This window comes from Lemur catta, chromosome 2 (genome assembly GCF_020740605.2).
Source record: "Lemur catta isolate mLemCat1 chromosome 2, mLemCat1.pri, whole genome shotgun sequence".
Lineage (NCBI taxonomy): Eukaryota > Metazoa > Chordata > Mammalia > Primates > Lemuridae > Lemur > Lemur catta.
Genome location: NC_059129.1, coordinates 19,954,718 through 19,969,937, shown reverse-complemented (window position 1 = coordinate 19,969,937; position 15,220 = coordinate 19,954,718). Strand labels below are relative to the sequence as shown.

The 15,220-nt window shown below is 52.2% G+C and overlaps 1 protein-coding gene across 9 annotated transcripts in view; it reads left to right on the top strand.

Moving 5' to 3' along the window:
• The window catches only part of MAD1L1 (mitotic arrest deficient 1 like 1), a 361,733-nt gene that overhangs the window by 265,634 nt on the left and 80,879 nt on the right, over positions 1-15,220 (top strand). The window lies entirely within an intron of this gene.

Here is a 15,220-nt window from a genome sequence, read left to right as displayed (position 1 = left end):
GCAGAGGATGCCGACAGACCCCGAGATGCCTCCCACCCCAGGGCCCCTCCGTGCACTCCGTAGCGCTGCTGGCGGGTGTGGCCTCTAGGCCAGAGGCTCTGACCGGCCCCAGGAGGCAGCGGAACCGCTCAGCCCAGTCACTCCGTGGGGAGCCTCATCCTCCCGCTCAGAGATCCCTGTGTGCCCTGTGGCGCCCACTCGTGACAGTGAGACACCCAGGATTGTCAGACACCGGAAAGAAGAAGAAAAGGCCTCCGAGATGGAAAATATAGATCAAAGTAAACAGTAGAAAAATGCGACTTGAAGGCAGTAGACCGTCAGAGCGAAGAAAGCCTCCACAGAATTGCGCTGTGGATGTCCTCAGGGATAAGACAGGACGTTTCAGCGACACGAGAACAAGATACCTTTAAACAATGCTGAGAACAAAATGAACTTTGAGAAGTTAAAAATATTGAGAGTTAAATGAAAATATAAATACAAGTTTTATAAGATAAAATTGAGAAAGTTTATCTGAAAGTAGAGCAAAAAGAAAATGAGATGGAAAACAAGAGGGAAAAGATAAGAAAATCAGAGGGCCAGTCCAGGGGTCCAGGTCTGAGTAACAGGGCGCTGGGGCTCCAGAAGACGGGGGTCACAAGTGGGGTGCTCGGAGAGCAGCTCTGGGGTGGGAGGAGCTGACGTTCCACCTCTTGGAAGGTCCACAGAAGGCCCTTTCCTCGGATGGAAGTGGGTCTGTAGAAATGTACGTCCTCGTGAAACTCAGAATACAGGAACAAAGAGCAGCCTGTAAACTTCCAGAGAAGGAAAAAATAGGTCATTTGTCAAAGGATGAGGGTCCAAATCAGTTAATACTCTCAGCAGCAGCCTGTCAGCTGGAAGCCGCAGAGTGACACCTTCCACTTGCCAGCGGAGTGACTGCCACTGCGAGTCCCACTCCCACCCCAACTCCCAGTCGAGTCTGGAAGAAGAATTACATGCATTTTCAGGTGTCCAAGGTCTTAAAAATTTACCTCCCATGTACCCTTTCTGGGGAAGCTGGTGGAGGACCTGGCCCAGTAACACAAGGGAGCAAACCAAAACAGCAGATGCGGCGCGCAGAACACAGAGCTCCAGCCTCGGAGGGGGCGAAGGAAGAGCCTGGGACGGCGGGCTTGGGGAGCAGCCAGCACGGGCTGGAACCGGTCAGAGGGTTCCGGGGCTTCCTCAGACAAAACACAGGGCATCAGATGTCTCCAGAGGAAACATGGGCCAGAGCCCACCACAATGGTGGTGCTGGCTTGATCGTGGCCCTGCGCTGGCACCACCTCCCATCTCGCAGGGCTGTGCAAGCGCCCAGAGCTCCAGGCTGGACCGGCTCTCCCAGGCTTTTGTGCCGTCACCTCCTTGGGGCCCACCCCTTGCTGCCAGCAATGACACCCTCGTCTCCGTTCTCCAGAGGAGTAGGGGTACCCACGCTGCCATCGCAGAACCTCCAGGCAGGTTCCGCAGAGTGAACCTCATTCCTGAGCCTTCGGGTTGGGCCTGCCCCTGCCCCTGTCCCTGCGTGGGAGATCCTGCGTGTCTCTGAGCAGGGCACAGACACCAGTGCTGCTCCCGGCCTGGCTTTCCTGGGCCACTTCTAACACAGGCGAGAGTGCGTCCCCTGGGTCAGGAGAGGTCAGGGGAGGGGTTGTGAGGGCTTCCGGCCAGCAGGTCAGCAGGCCTGTTCCTGCCAGCCAGGAGAGACCCAAGTGACCTGAGACTGACGCCCAGTGTTCCACCAGGGAGCAGTCCTGGGGGTCCCTGGGGTCCCTCCATGATGGCTTCAGCCCCCTGTGCCCCGATCACCTGGCATCTGTGGGGTCAGTAGATGGTGTCTTCTGGATCTAGGGAACGCGGGGCCGGGAAGAGCAGGAGGAAGGAGGGGGTGCGCAGAGGCGTGGACGTCTGCCCATGGACCTGGGAACGTCACCACCCTGAAGTTCTCCCAAGGGCTTTGTCAGTGTGGGCCCAGGGGCCGAGGACGCAAGAGCAGATAAGCGGCCCCTGCCCTGGGGGCTCCCAGGGTGGCTGCTCCGAAGGTCAGACAGGGTCAGCCAGGAACACTGTGGTGTGACTTTCCCGGCTTCTCTGACGAGGGAATCACAACTCATACCCAGGCGGGACCAGGAGGATTATTAATTGCAGTTTAATTAGGTAATGCATTAACATTAAAATAACCCAATCCTGTCAGAACAACATGTTGAAGGTGATCAAATTTGTCACTGCCTGACTGTGGGCACCGCTGATCCTAAAGGTGTCTCAGGGAGGAGGGCGGGGAGGTTGGCGGGTGCTGCGCTGCCCTCGCGGGAGGCCTGACTCTGGTCCACTGCTGAGCGCCCGGTGCCCGGGGCTGCGAGGAAGAGACCGGTGATTCTCTTGTGCAGTTTCACTCCCGTGTGCTGCTTTTCTCCCTGTGTAATGTGCTGCCTCTCCAATTCCAGACTTGTGACTTGCACTCTTCCCGCTTAGGCTGGCGCTGGCTCCAGAGGCGGCCTCAGCCAGGGAGAGAGGGGAGGCCCAGAGACGTGTCCTGATGGCCACTCCTTGGGCCACCAGGCCAAGCGCTGTGGGGAGCTGCCCACGCGCCTGGCAGCGCCGAGCTCTCACCTGGCCGAGGTCTGTCTTTAAGCTGTGTCCTGGGGCAGGGCCACCCCCACCAGGCCTCGGTTTGCTCAGGTACAAACAGGGTACTGTGATGACAGCCGAGCAGCTGCAATGAGACAGTGGTGTGCAGGGGCCCCGCCAAGCTGTGCAGTCAGTGGGAGTCGGGGGTAAGGGCTGGCGTCCCAGGCTTGGGGAGCACGTGTGTTTGACATCCCGTGTGTGCCGGTCCTGTGCCAGCCCGAGGTACTACCTTTGGGTCCTGACATCTACACATTTGCGGTCCAGGTGGAGAAAGACCAAGCTGCCCAGAGTGATCGGGCACATGGGCCCGATGTCAGGTATGGCCAGGCTCTGCCGGTAGTGTCAGTCAGGAGTGGACTAAAACCAGGCCTCCCCAGAAGGGTACCCTCCTGCCCCCGGGTGGAGCAGCTGGGCACCAGGGAGGAACCCCAGAACCTCAGAGAGGGGTGGAGAAAGGCCCCGGGATGTGACATTGGTCAAGGCTGTGAGCCCCGGCCACTATTGTTCACCACTCAAGGCCTTGGGGATGGGATGGAGTGTCCAGGAACCAGAAGGAGATGTGCCAGGGGGAAGCACCTCAATGGAGCCGCCCAGGGGCTGCCCTGAGGGTCTCACTCACGTGGCAGATGAGGCTGGGGCTCTGTGCCTCGAGCAAGGCTGCAGAGCCAGGGTGCACGGTGGCTGCCTGGTTTCCAACTGCCACAGTGAGAAGTACTTATGACACCTGTGTTGGCAGGTCCATGCTTGGCGCAACAGCTGGCCTCTGACAACCCTAAGCCTTCTGGGGAGTTGGCAGGAGAGCACCCCAGCTTGTCACACTCCTCAGCCTGCAACAGGAAGTGTCCTGCCTGGCCTGTTCTTGACTAGAAGGAGCACCCCGGATGGGTGGAAGGTCACAGGAGAGTGAGAAGGGAGATCAAGAAGCAGCCTCCCTGGCCTGCCCCGCCGTCCATTGCTGTGGCCCTGGGTGAATTCCCCTGAGACAGGAGCCGTGTTCTTCTCTGGAGGCCCTGGCACATTGCAGGGTCTGGAGCCCTCCTGTCCACCTGTCCCGTGTCAAGCAGCCTCATCGATAACTGTTCACCACCCCAGCTGTTCAGTTGCACACCCACAGATGCCCCAGACAGGTGGCAGGGCTCCCCCGCCATCCCCCTCCTAACCAAGCAGACTTTGATTAGGGACGACGCACCGTAGGCCACCTGGTTGTGCACAATTGGAAACGCTCTTTCATTCAGCAGCAAGCAGAGGGAAGAAAGGTTTATGTTGCAGCCTCAGTTCAGAGAGGTGGAAATTCTCTGATGCTTACTCCCTAGCCTGCCGGTGCTCCGCCGGGGACAGCCTCAGATCTTCCACCCGTGCAGTCAGGGGATGGCTGTGAGCTCCAGAGCCCTTCACCCCCGCCAGGGAGGATTGCTGCCACCCGGCCGCCACTGGACACTCCTGTATCTTCATCATAATCCAGTTGACTGTGTGGGTCTGTCTATGCACCCTCTGTCTGTCCCTTTGCTGATGGCACACGTCTTAACTACAGTAGCTTTATCGCAAGTCTTAAAATCAGTAGCACAGTCCCTCCAACTTTATGCATCTTTTTTCAAAATTGTTTTGGCTATTTTAGTTTTGTTATTTTTCCATTTAAATTTTAGATTCAGTTTGTCCTTATCTATAAAAATCCTGCTGAGATTTTTGTAGGAATGACATTGAATCTGTAGATGATTTTGGGGAGAATCCCTGTCTTTATTGCGATATCTTCGAGTCCACAGACATGGCGTGTCTCTCCGTTACGTAGCTGTTCTCTGGTGTCTTTCATCAGCATTTTGTGATTCTCACCCCACACACCCACTCCTTTTTTTGTCAGAGATGCACATGGTTTCATTGTTTTCTTTTTCTTTTTTTAGTTTTAGTTTTTTGGAGTTATTGTAAATGTTTGTTTGTTTCTACTATTTCCAGTTGTTTATTGCTTGCATACAGAAATATGACCGATCTGTGTATTATTGCTTTGTAACCTGTGACCTTGCTAAACTCACTTGTTAGTTCTGGGAGTGTTTTCTTGTTTTGTTTTTGTTTTCTATTCTTTGCAATGCAGTCATCTGTGAATAAGAACTCTTGTGTTTATTCCATGAAAATCTGTGTGCCTTGTGTTGCATTTTCTTGCGTTAGTGCCCCGGGGCTTTAGTGCGGTGTTGAATAGGAGTGGGGAGAGTTGACATCTTACCTTGTTCCTCGTCTGGCAGGGAAGCAGTCGGTCTCTCACCGTGAGGTGTGTGGCAGCCGCCGCCCTTTACCAGGCTGAGTAGGTTCCCTTCCGTTCTTAGTCTGCTGAGAGCGTTTATCATGTTGGCTGTTGAATTCTGTCAAATGCTTTCTCTGCACCCATTGACGTGATCCTGTGTTTTTCTTCCTTAGGCTGTCAGTGTGGTTGATGATGTGTCCTTGTTATTTGTGAAATCTTCAGTATTGAACCAGCCCTGCATTCCTGGCATAACCCCCTGGGTCATGGGGTAGTCTTCTTTTTGTGTGTTGCTGAATTCAGTTTGTTGACGTCAGTAATTTCTGCGTCTGTGTTCATATGGTCTTCGGTTTGTGTGGTTTCGGTATCAACATAATGAGTGAAATGAGGTGAAACTGTCCCTTTCTCCTTTATTTCCTAGAGGAGATTGTATAGAATTGGTGCTGTCTGTTTACATGTTTTGTAGGATCTGCTGGTGAAACCATTTGGGCCTAGAGGTTATGTCTGTGGCAGGTTCTCATGATTACAGGAAGAGTGGACTCACAGGAACAATGAGTTCTCTTTCATCTCAAGTCAATTTTAGTAGATTGTGTGTTTTCTTGTAGGGGGGTTGTGTGTGTGTTTTTGTTTTTGTTTTTGTTGTTGTTTTTTTTTTTAGGAACTGGTTCATTATACCTGAGTTGTCAAATTTATGAGCAAGGGATTGTTTGTATTATTCCCTTGTTAATGTTACAGTGCCCGCTGCGTTTGTCTCAACACGCCCTCTCACCTTCCTGATAGCGCTAGTCCGTGTCTTCACTCTTTTTCCTTTGTCGGCTTTGCTAGAGATTTATGAATTTTACTAATCTCTTCTGGTTTCAGACCAAGCTCTTGGTTTCATTGATATTTTGCTAGTGTTGTTCTGTTTTCAGATTGATTCCTTTTATTTCCTTCCATCTGCCTGCTTTAGTTTCTCTTTCTGGCTTACGGTGGAAGGTTGGATTGAGTATTTAAGAACTTTCTTGTTTTGTAATGTAAGCATCTACTGCTATAAATTTTCATCTGAGCACTGCTTTAGCTGCATTTCAGGAATTTTGGTATGTTACATTTTTGTGTTCAGTTCAAAATATTTTCAGATTTTCATTAAGATGTGCTGTGGTTTGAACATGGCCCCCCAAAATTCATGCATTAGAAACTTAATCCCCAATGTGACAGAGTTGGGAGGTGCTTAGGTCATGAGGGCTCTGCCTTCATGAGGGATTGATGCCAGTATAAAAAGGGCTGTGACAGGGGACCCTCTGTCTCTGCCCTCTGGCCTTCCCCCAGACCTCCCAGCCTCCAGAACTGTGGGCCAGTGAAATCACTGTTGAGTGTGAATTACCAGTCTCAGGTATTCCATGATAGCAGCACAAACAGACTAAGATGAGATGTCTGCTGTGACCTTACTTATCTACTTACCTATTTGTTAGACACAAGGTCTCCCTCTGTCACCCAGGCTAGAGTGCAGTGGTGTCATCACAGCTCACTGCAGCCTTGATTTCCTGGGCTCAAGCGACCCTTCCACCTCAGCCTCCCGAGTAGCTGGGACTACAGGTGTGCACCACCGCGCCCGGTTATTTTTCTTTATTTTTTATAGATACAAGGTCTTGCTATATTGCCCATGCTGGTCTCGAACTCCTGGCTTCAAGCAATCCTCCCGCCACAGCCTCCCAAAGTGCTAGGATTACAGACGTGAGCCACCACACCCAGTCCGTACATATTTAGAATTGTGCTTTTTAATTTTAGAGTACCTTTGCTGGAATTTTCAGGTAACTTTTGTTACTGATTTCTTGTATAATTCTGTTATGCTAAGGGAACATACTTTGTATGATTCTGTTTCTTTTTAATTTAAGATGTTTGATGGCCAAGAATTTGAGCTGCCTTGAAATGTTCCGCGTGCACCTAATAGGAATGTGTATTCTGCCTTTAAATAGGTGTGTTTAGACCATTAGTGTAAGTTTTTATACATTTGGATCTAGGGCCACCATTTTACGATCAGTTTTCTTCTTGTCATGTTTTTTGTTCCCTTGTTTCCTCTTTCTTCTTTTCTGATTATTTGAACTTTTTTAGTATTCCATTTTGATGTATCTGTGTTTACTCAACTTTTCACAGCACACTTAGGACAATATTTTATCAATTCCGGTGGAGCATCAGGATCTTACGCTATTGGTTCTCCACCCTCCCTCCACCCACCCTCCTTAGTAGTCATGTGAATTTACCCTGTATACACTGAACATCCCATCAATAAATGTTACAGTTCCTACTCTTATGTGTCATACCTATTTTAAAAAACAAGAGAAGAAAAACAGTTCGTAGTTTTACCTAAATGTTTAGCCATCCTGTTGCTCTTCCTTCACACCCTGCGGGCCTGGTTCCCTCCTGCTGGCACTCCCTGCGCATCTCTCTCGGAGCGAGTGGCTAGGTGGCTGCTCTTTTTTTGTTCACCTGGCAGGGCCTTCACTGTGCCCTCTTGCTGGGGGGTGTCTTTGCTGGATGTGGGATTCTGGGTCAGCAGTTCTTGTCTTCAGCGCTTTAAAAAATCAGCATTGTTTTCCTGTCTCTGGCCCCTGGTTTCTGATGAGTAATCTGCAGTCATTCAGGTACTTTCCCCTCCACGTAAAAGGCAGAGATTTTCTGACACTTCAAGTATAATGATATTTGTAAGTTAACATAAAGGATGGGAAGAAATCGTGCAAACACATTATCTGATGGCTGCCAGCATGTGCAGGTATAATGGAGGATGTGACAATTGTAGCATAAAGGGACTCATGTGGTGACATGATTTCTGCATTCCAGTTTTAGTGGGAAAATATTATTTCTCAGTAGAGTTGAATCTATATTCTTTCTTTTTTTTATTAGCTCAGGAGTAGACCTCTTTTTTTTAATTTCAAAAATATTAAGGGGATACACGTTTTTGTTACATGGATGCCTTTTATAATGCTTAAGTTGGGGCTGTTAGTGTGCCCATCGACCCAAATAGTGTTCATCGTACCTAATAGGTAGGTTTTTACCCCTTTCTCCTCCCTTGAATCTATATTTTCTAAGCACTTCTTGGAGCATCTGAACAGTCTGCTTGATATTTCTAACATCTCTGTCGTCCTGCAAGTGGCGCCGGTGGGCTGGGTCTTCCCAGCAGGCTTGTTTTCTCTGGTTCTTCACATGCTGCTTAATGTTAGATTGTATTCTGAACATTCTGAATATCACATTGCAAGATTCTAGGTCTTTCTTAAGTTACATAGAGACTGTTAATTTCTGACGGTTTCAGCAGTCCGCCAAAGTGGGTGCAGTCCACCAGTCCATGGTGGCAGTTCAACTTCAAGGTCTTTGCTGAGCTTTTCAGGTCATCTAATGTGACCTCCACAGGCCAGTGTGGGTCTTAGGCAGTGGTCCAGCCCGCAGTCCAGTTCTTGGAGCCCCTGGTGTGCTGTTTAGGGTCAGATCCCCACATGCTCAGCTGCGAGAACAGCCTCCATAATTCCTCTCCGTGAGCGCCCTGCACTTTGCAGATCCCCGAGGGTCCCCTTCACAGAGCCCTGCCCGCAGAGCCACACTCAGCCCACCCTGCCGTGCTGTGCAGCTCCCAGCCCCCAGACCAGTGGGGGTGCAGCCTGCAGGCTCTGGTCAGAGGGAAGGGTCCACTCTCTAGGGCTTTGGGCATCGTCTGGCTGCAGCTGCACCTCTGCAGGATTGCCTGGATGCCAGGATGGAAGAGGGTGGAAAACAAAAGAAAAATGGGATTTCTCCCACTGGCTTCTTATGCTAGAAAGCAAGGGCTTCTCTTGACACCCGTCTGCATCCTGTGCTCACTCTGGGTTGTAGGGGCCCTTGAGCCCAAGCTGGGTAGCACCAGGGCCAAACGGACACCTAACAACAGAAGACCCCAGAAATTGCAAACCACAAGCTATGGAACTCACACAAAATGAAACAGATCTTCTGAGTAATCCTATAAATTAGGATTTTGTAAATTGAATTCTATTCTATAAATTGAATCCATAATCAAAGAGCTTCCAAAAAAGAAATCTCCAGGCCCAAATGGTTCACTGGCAAATTCTACTAAACACTTAGAAAAAAATTAGAACCAGTTCTACAAAACTCTTGAGAAACATAGATGAGGGAACACTTTCCAACACATTTTATGAAGCAAGTATTTACCTAATTTCAAAACCAGCAACAAGACCAAAAGAGAAAACCACAGGAATTACTGATTTATTCCAGGAATGCAAGGCTGGTTGAGTGGTAAACGTAGGTCAGTGTGATCCACCATTTGAACAAGCAAGAAGAGGAAAACCACGTGACCAATTAGCTGATGCAGGAAAATCCAACACGCCCATGATGAAAACACTTAGCAAACCAGGAAAAGATGGGAACTTCTGCAGCTTGATGAAAATCACCTACAAAACCCCTGCAGTTGGCATCAGGCCTAACGCGCAAGAATGGAAATGCTTCCTCCCAAAGTCAGAATAGGGCGAAGGTTTGCTCTCACCACCTTGGTGCACACACCAGGAGTCCCAGGCGGACAGGGAGGCCTGGGAGGGACAGAGGCTCCCAGACTGCAAGGAAGGGATCACAGCTTCTCCTGTTTGCAGACTGTGTGGAAAAGCACAAGAAATAAAAACCGATGAAGCGAGTTCACCAATGATTTTTGTGTGTTGGTCTTATATCCTGCAGCCTTGCTGAACTTACTTTATAAGAGGTGTGTGTGTGCATAGTTTTATATATATATATATATATATATATATATATATATATTATATACTAGCAGTGAACATGTGGAAATTAAATTAAAAACATACCATTTCAGTTCACTCCCCTAAAAATGAAATTTGTATGTATAAATCTAGCAAACTGTATGCTGACAGCTACAAAATGCTGAGGCAAGAACTCAAAGATCTAATTAAATGGAGGGACACGCTGTGTCCATGGACTAAAGGATTGAGCGTAGCCTGGTCGCCAGTTCTGCCCAGGCTGAGCCGTGCACTCAGCATAGTGAGGAACAGCAGCGCTGAGTGCCACCTGTCATCCTGGCTTCCTTCCTCCATCCCTGCAGCCTTTTCCTGGGCAGGTCTCTGTGGCCGCTGCCTGCACTGTCTCCCACGTTCTTGCTGCTTCAGCTAAAAGGTTGAGTTTGTTTCTTCATTTTTCCCAGAACTGGAATCCCTCAACCCATCTCTCATCTGTTTAGTCTGTTACTTTTAAACTTAGAAAGTTCTTTACTGATGTCACAAATAAGTCTATTTTCTTCTGGGCTTTTTTGGGCTTATTTTTTATATTTAAAGATTTAATCTACTTGGAACTTATTTTGGTATATGATATAAGGTCAAGATCTAAATTGATCTTTTTCCAGATCACTGAATAGTTTGTCCTACGACCATTTATCAGATAACCCTCCCTTCTCTGTGGAGTTGTAACGTATCTTTATTAAATTCTTAGGCGAAGTAGGATCTGTATTCAGATTTTGGGAGGTTTTTTATTTCGTTTATCTATTTTCAGTAATTACAACTTTGAAATGCATTTTAATATTTGGTATAGAAAAAAGCATTACTCTTCTTTTAATTTAAACATTTTCTTACCTGTTTTTTATTCTAAATGAATTTCAGAATTACTTTGTCAAGTTCAAGAAAGAGCTATGAAGGTTTTAGTTTTGACTGAAGTTATACTAAAGGTATAAGTTAATTTGGTAGAATTTTCAGCTTTGCAGCATCCGTTTCTGCATAGGGAAGGGGACCCTCAGGCCAGCTTCCCAGGCACTCACAGAGGCCACTTTCCAGGATGCAGGAAGCCCTGGAGTCCCCTCTGCGGCTTGGATCCTGGAGGATGCACTCACCTGGCCCAGGTGAGCCGCCTTCTGCTGGGTGGGGTTCCTAGGGCACCCGCTGCTGCACCGGTTCTCAAACTGCCCACCGTCCTCCTCCCACCTTCTCCTTCGGTTGCCTCTCGCGTCACCTCCGGGGCTGAGTTGAATTAGCAGGAGGAGCAAAAGAGAGTCTGTGCCATCCTGTCCGGACTGGACACCCTATGAATCTATTTTTTTTTTAATCAAAGAAAAATTAGGGCTCTTTTTCTATTGGCTTTAAAAAAATGATACATCATATTTGTACATATTTATGGAATCCATGTGCTATTTTGTTACATACAGAGAATGTGTAATGATCAAGTCAGGGTATTTAGGGCGTCCATCACCTCGTTTTTATCATTCCTATGTATTTAGAGCTTTGCAAGACCTTTCTTCAAGCTGTTTTAAAATATGAAACACATCGTTGTCAGCTGATGTAGTCAGAACCTTAGATCTGTTCCTTCTGCCTAACTGAGCATTTGTGCCCACTCGCCAGCCTCTCTCGCCCACCACACCCTTCCTGGCCGCTGGTGGCCGTCCTTTTGCCCCTTCCTCCTAGAGATCAGCTCCTCCAGCCCGCACACCTGAGCGAGAGTGTGCGACGTTTGTCTTTCTGTTTTAACTGTTCCCTCAGTGACTCTAATCTGAGGTCAGGGGCTGGGATTCCTGGGTCCACACCACCAGGAGGCCGTTGGTCAGTGTTGCAGCCTCCCTCCTGGCTTCGGGCCCTGGGGACGCTGTATCTCCCACTCCACCCTTATGGTGTCACAGTTCCACTTGTGGACAGGACGGACGCCACGGGGCGTGCAGATTGGTCAGGGTTCTCCAGAGAAACACAATGGATAGGGTGTGTGTGTGTACACACCTGCACACACATGCACACATGTGCACACTTACTCACTTGGCTCTTGTGATTACAGGGCAGGCCAATCCTAAGAGCTACGGGGTGAGTTGGAGGCTGGAGGTCTGGGCATATGCAGGGGAGGGCCCCGTGCCCACAGCACCTCTGACTGTGGGCTGCTGCATGCTGGCCTCTGGGGACCGCTGTGTCACTGGCGCTAGCTCAGCGTGCTGGCCCTTGAATGTGTAGGGGAGGGAGGAGTGTGGGTGAGGCTGACTCGCTGCTTCCCCCAGTCCCTGGGACACCTCCCAGAGTCATCTTCATAAATTTTTTTGTTTTTTTAAGTGATTTTCCAGTTCCAAGGAAAGGGCCACTTGGGCTGGTGAAGGGAGGCTGCCCTGGTTGCATTAGTCTCTGGAGCCTGCGCGTGGGGACGTTTGGAATCGAGCAGTGCACACTCCTGGGAGTCCCCAGGATGGGGTAACCCCAACCCCAGGCAGCTGTGAGGGCTGTCCTCTGAATCAGGCTCTGTGCCTGCCCATGATGTGCACTCAGTGTGACAGTAATAGTGACAGCTGCTGTCACCAGCAGCCCGACTGGTGGAAGCCGGGCCAGGATCGTGGGCAGAGAAAGGAGGCTGGCTCCACAGTGAGCTCTGCTCCCTGCAGGCTGCGCCCTCGTCCAGTAGTTCCACAAGTGATGGCGCAGGTGGGAGCCCAGACCCCGTGGGAAGACCCTGGGAGCAGCTGAGGCTGGGGCAGCAGCGTTGGGTGTCCCCTGGTGGCCCCAGGTCAGAGGGCTTGCATAAAGGTCCTGCTCCCCCCATAGCAGCTGGGTGGCCTGGGCAGGGCGCTTCCTTCTCTGAGCCTCAACTTCCCCGTCTGTGAAATGGGGCAGCGAGCCCAGGCCCCTGTGAGGGAGCCCAGGTCACCGGGAGTGAGTGGTGGGCAGACAATATCTGCACAGGCTCCAGAGAATGAACGGTGGGAGGGAGTCATCGTCCTTGCTGGGAGAGTCCAGGCTGTGGACCCCTGGCCCTGAGGGAGATGCCCTGCTGGCGGGGCTGCCCAGAGCCGCTGGCAGAGACAGACCTTTATGGGCCCTTCATTTTTTCCAGAGGCAGGCAGGGGTTAAAGGTTCAGACTCCACAGAGCCGGTGCCCAGTGTCCATGTTTGTGCCCTGTGAGGTGCGTGGTGTCCCTGTGGGCAGGGCAGGGGAAAGGACCCCTCGAGGTCAGCCGGCAGCTGGGTGCTGGGGCCAGGAGCAGCCACGGCTTCCAGCGCCCTCGGGCTGGGACTTTCAGAGCCAGGCCCAGGCACGGGCTCTGCCCCTTCGCTGCTCCCAGACAATGGGGTTTGTTGAGGACTGGCTGGTGCTTTAATTACCGCTGTCCTAGCCTGTTCTCCCTCTACACTGTTTGTTTATTCTCGGTGTCAGGTAATAAAGGGCAACACCATCAATTAGGTGTGTAATTGGAGTTGTAAAGAAATCATGTGATTTAATCACAGGGTTTGCAGGCAGAGCGGGGCAGAGGAAGGGGTGCCCCCGGCTGGCTCCTGCTGCCGCGCTCGGCTCTGCCCCGCGGGCTGCCTGGGAACACATCCTCCCTGGACGTGGTGCCCACCATGTCCTGGGCCCGGCCTGGGCCCCAGGGCTCCCAGAGCACTGCAGGGACAGACCCTGAAGTGCCATCCACCAAGAGGTGTGATTTTTGTTGAACACTGAAAAAAATGCCCGGGGAGCACAGAGGTGGGAGTTGAAGGACTGACTCAAAGACATGATGGGGAACTGGTTTCTAAAGCAGCACCAGGAAGTCAGCCAAGGTGTGGGGTGGGGATTTGCTGCCGGGCCGGCGACCCAGGTCTGGGATGCAGGTGGGCATGGCTCCGGCTGGGACAGTGGCCAGGTTGGCGAGGTCCTCTCAGCCCAGCTTTCAGGCTGCGGCGAGCCACCATTGGTATCCGGGCTCCACCCGATGGCTCCATAGAGCCGTGGAAGGCGACCCTGCTGCAGAGTGGGGACGGTGGGGGCAGGGCTGGGCCAGGCGTGGCTGTAGACACGATTGGGGAGGTTGGCAGAGGTGGAGGGGCCAGTCTGCGAGGTGAGGGTGTGATGTGTGGGCCTGGAATTTGGGTTGCAGGGACGCAGCGCTGGCTGGGCCCCTTCCTACCGCCAGTTTGCTGGGCTGTGGCCCGAAGGCTGTACCGCCGGGTGGGGCCCGATATGCTCCAGGACCCGGACCTCCATCCTCCACCCCAGCCCTTCTCTCCACTGCTCTGGGGACTTTGTCATCCTCGGGAGCCAGAGTGGGGGTCAGAATGTTCCTGGCATAGTTGGGCACCTCGCCTTCCCTGCTGGGCTTGGCAGAAGTGGCCCAGACTGCCCTCCTCCTCTTGGCCGGGCACCATCCAGTGACGCAGTGTCCTCAGGCGTGTCAGGGCTCGGCAGCTGCCCCTCCGGCTCCCCATCCAGAGCCGGGCATGCTGCTTCTGGGGGCAGAGCCCAGCTTCCTCCTGCCCCCGTGACCCCACCCAGGTCTGTGTCCTGGGCAGTGCCTGCCGGCCATAGAGACTGCGGAGTGACCATCTCACGGACACCGTCCCACTGGGCTCATTTTCCTTTCCTTTCTGGCGGGTCTATAAACTTTGCCAGCTCTCAAGCCAGGCACCCAGTCAGGGCTTTCTTCCAGCTTCATTTACACCCCTGGTGGCAGTGGGAACCCCTTAGTGCCTGACACAAAGCACCCCCACCTGGGCCCCAATCCCAACCCAGTCCCACAGCCGTGGTCCCTTCCACGGTGGCCGTGGGAGTGTGTGCGTGCAGGCAGCTGGGGAGGTGGAGGCACAGCTGGACACGCTCGGCCATCTCGAGGGCAGGTGAGCCCTTCAGCTGGGGCTGCGCAGGTTCCCTGTGGTGACAGCAAAGCTCAGTTGCCAAGGCCTAACTTGGGCCATATGGCCAGGACACCCTCCTTATGTCCTCATCCCTGGGGAATGTCACTGGCTTGCCCCCAGGGCTGTCACAAGGCTCCTGTCCACCTGAACAGGAAGGTGCCATTTAGCCTGCAGAACCCTCAACCTGTGTCACGGGTGGCCTGCACCTCGTGGAGTGGGGCAGCCAGGCTGGGAGGCTCATGCCTTGTCTGTGGAGAGCCGGGGTGGGCTCTGGGCTGTGGCCTTCCTCACTGGGCCTCTTGAACCCCCTGCTGGTCCATCCAGCCCTAGTGTGCCCAGCATGTGGTCCCGAGCACTGCCTACGCACTGGCCCCATGGGCATGTGGACAGCCCAGCAAGGAAGGTTTCTGGCCATGCCTGAGGTGGGTGGGGAGGGAGGGCACGTGGGCACCTGGGGAAGTGACCGGCTCCTCATGTTCACACGCTGACCGGAGCAGTTACACGGAGACCAGGCGAGGGGGGCCAGCCCCGCCTCTGCCCCAGGGAGGCTGTGGCATCCTAGGCTGGTCAAGTGGGACAGGGCCCCCGGGGCTGCATCAGCAGAAGGGCAGGAGGGGATTCCACTAAGACGGACCCTCTGACCCCGGAGGCCGTTCTAAGGCCGGGCTAGCAGGACAGAGGCTGGCCGGGACCCCGGAGTGCAAACCCTGCCCCTCTGCTGGAGTGTGCTGTGTAACCTCACACGTGAGCTGGGAGAACC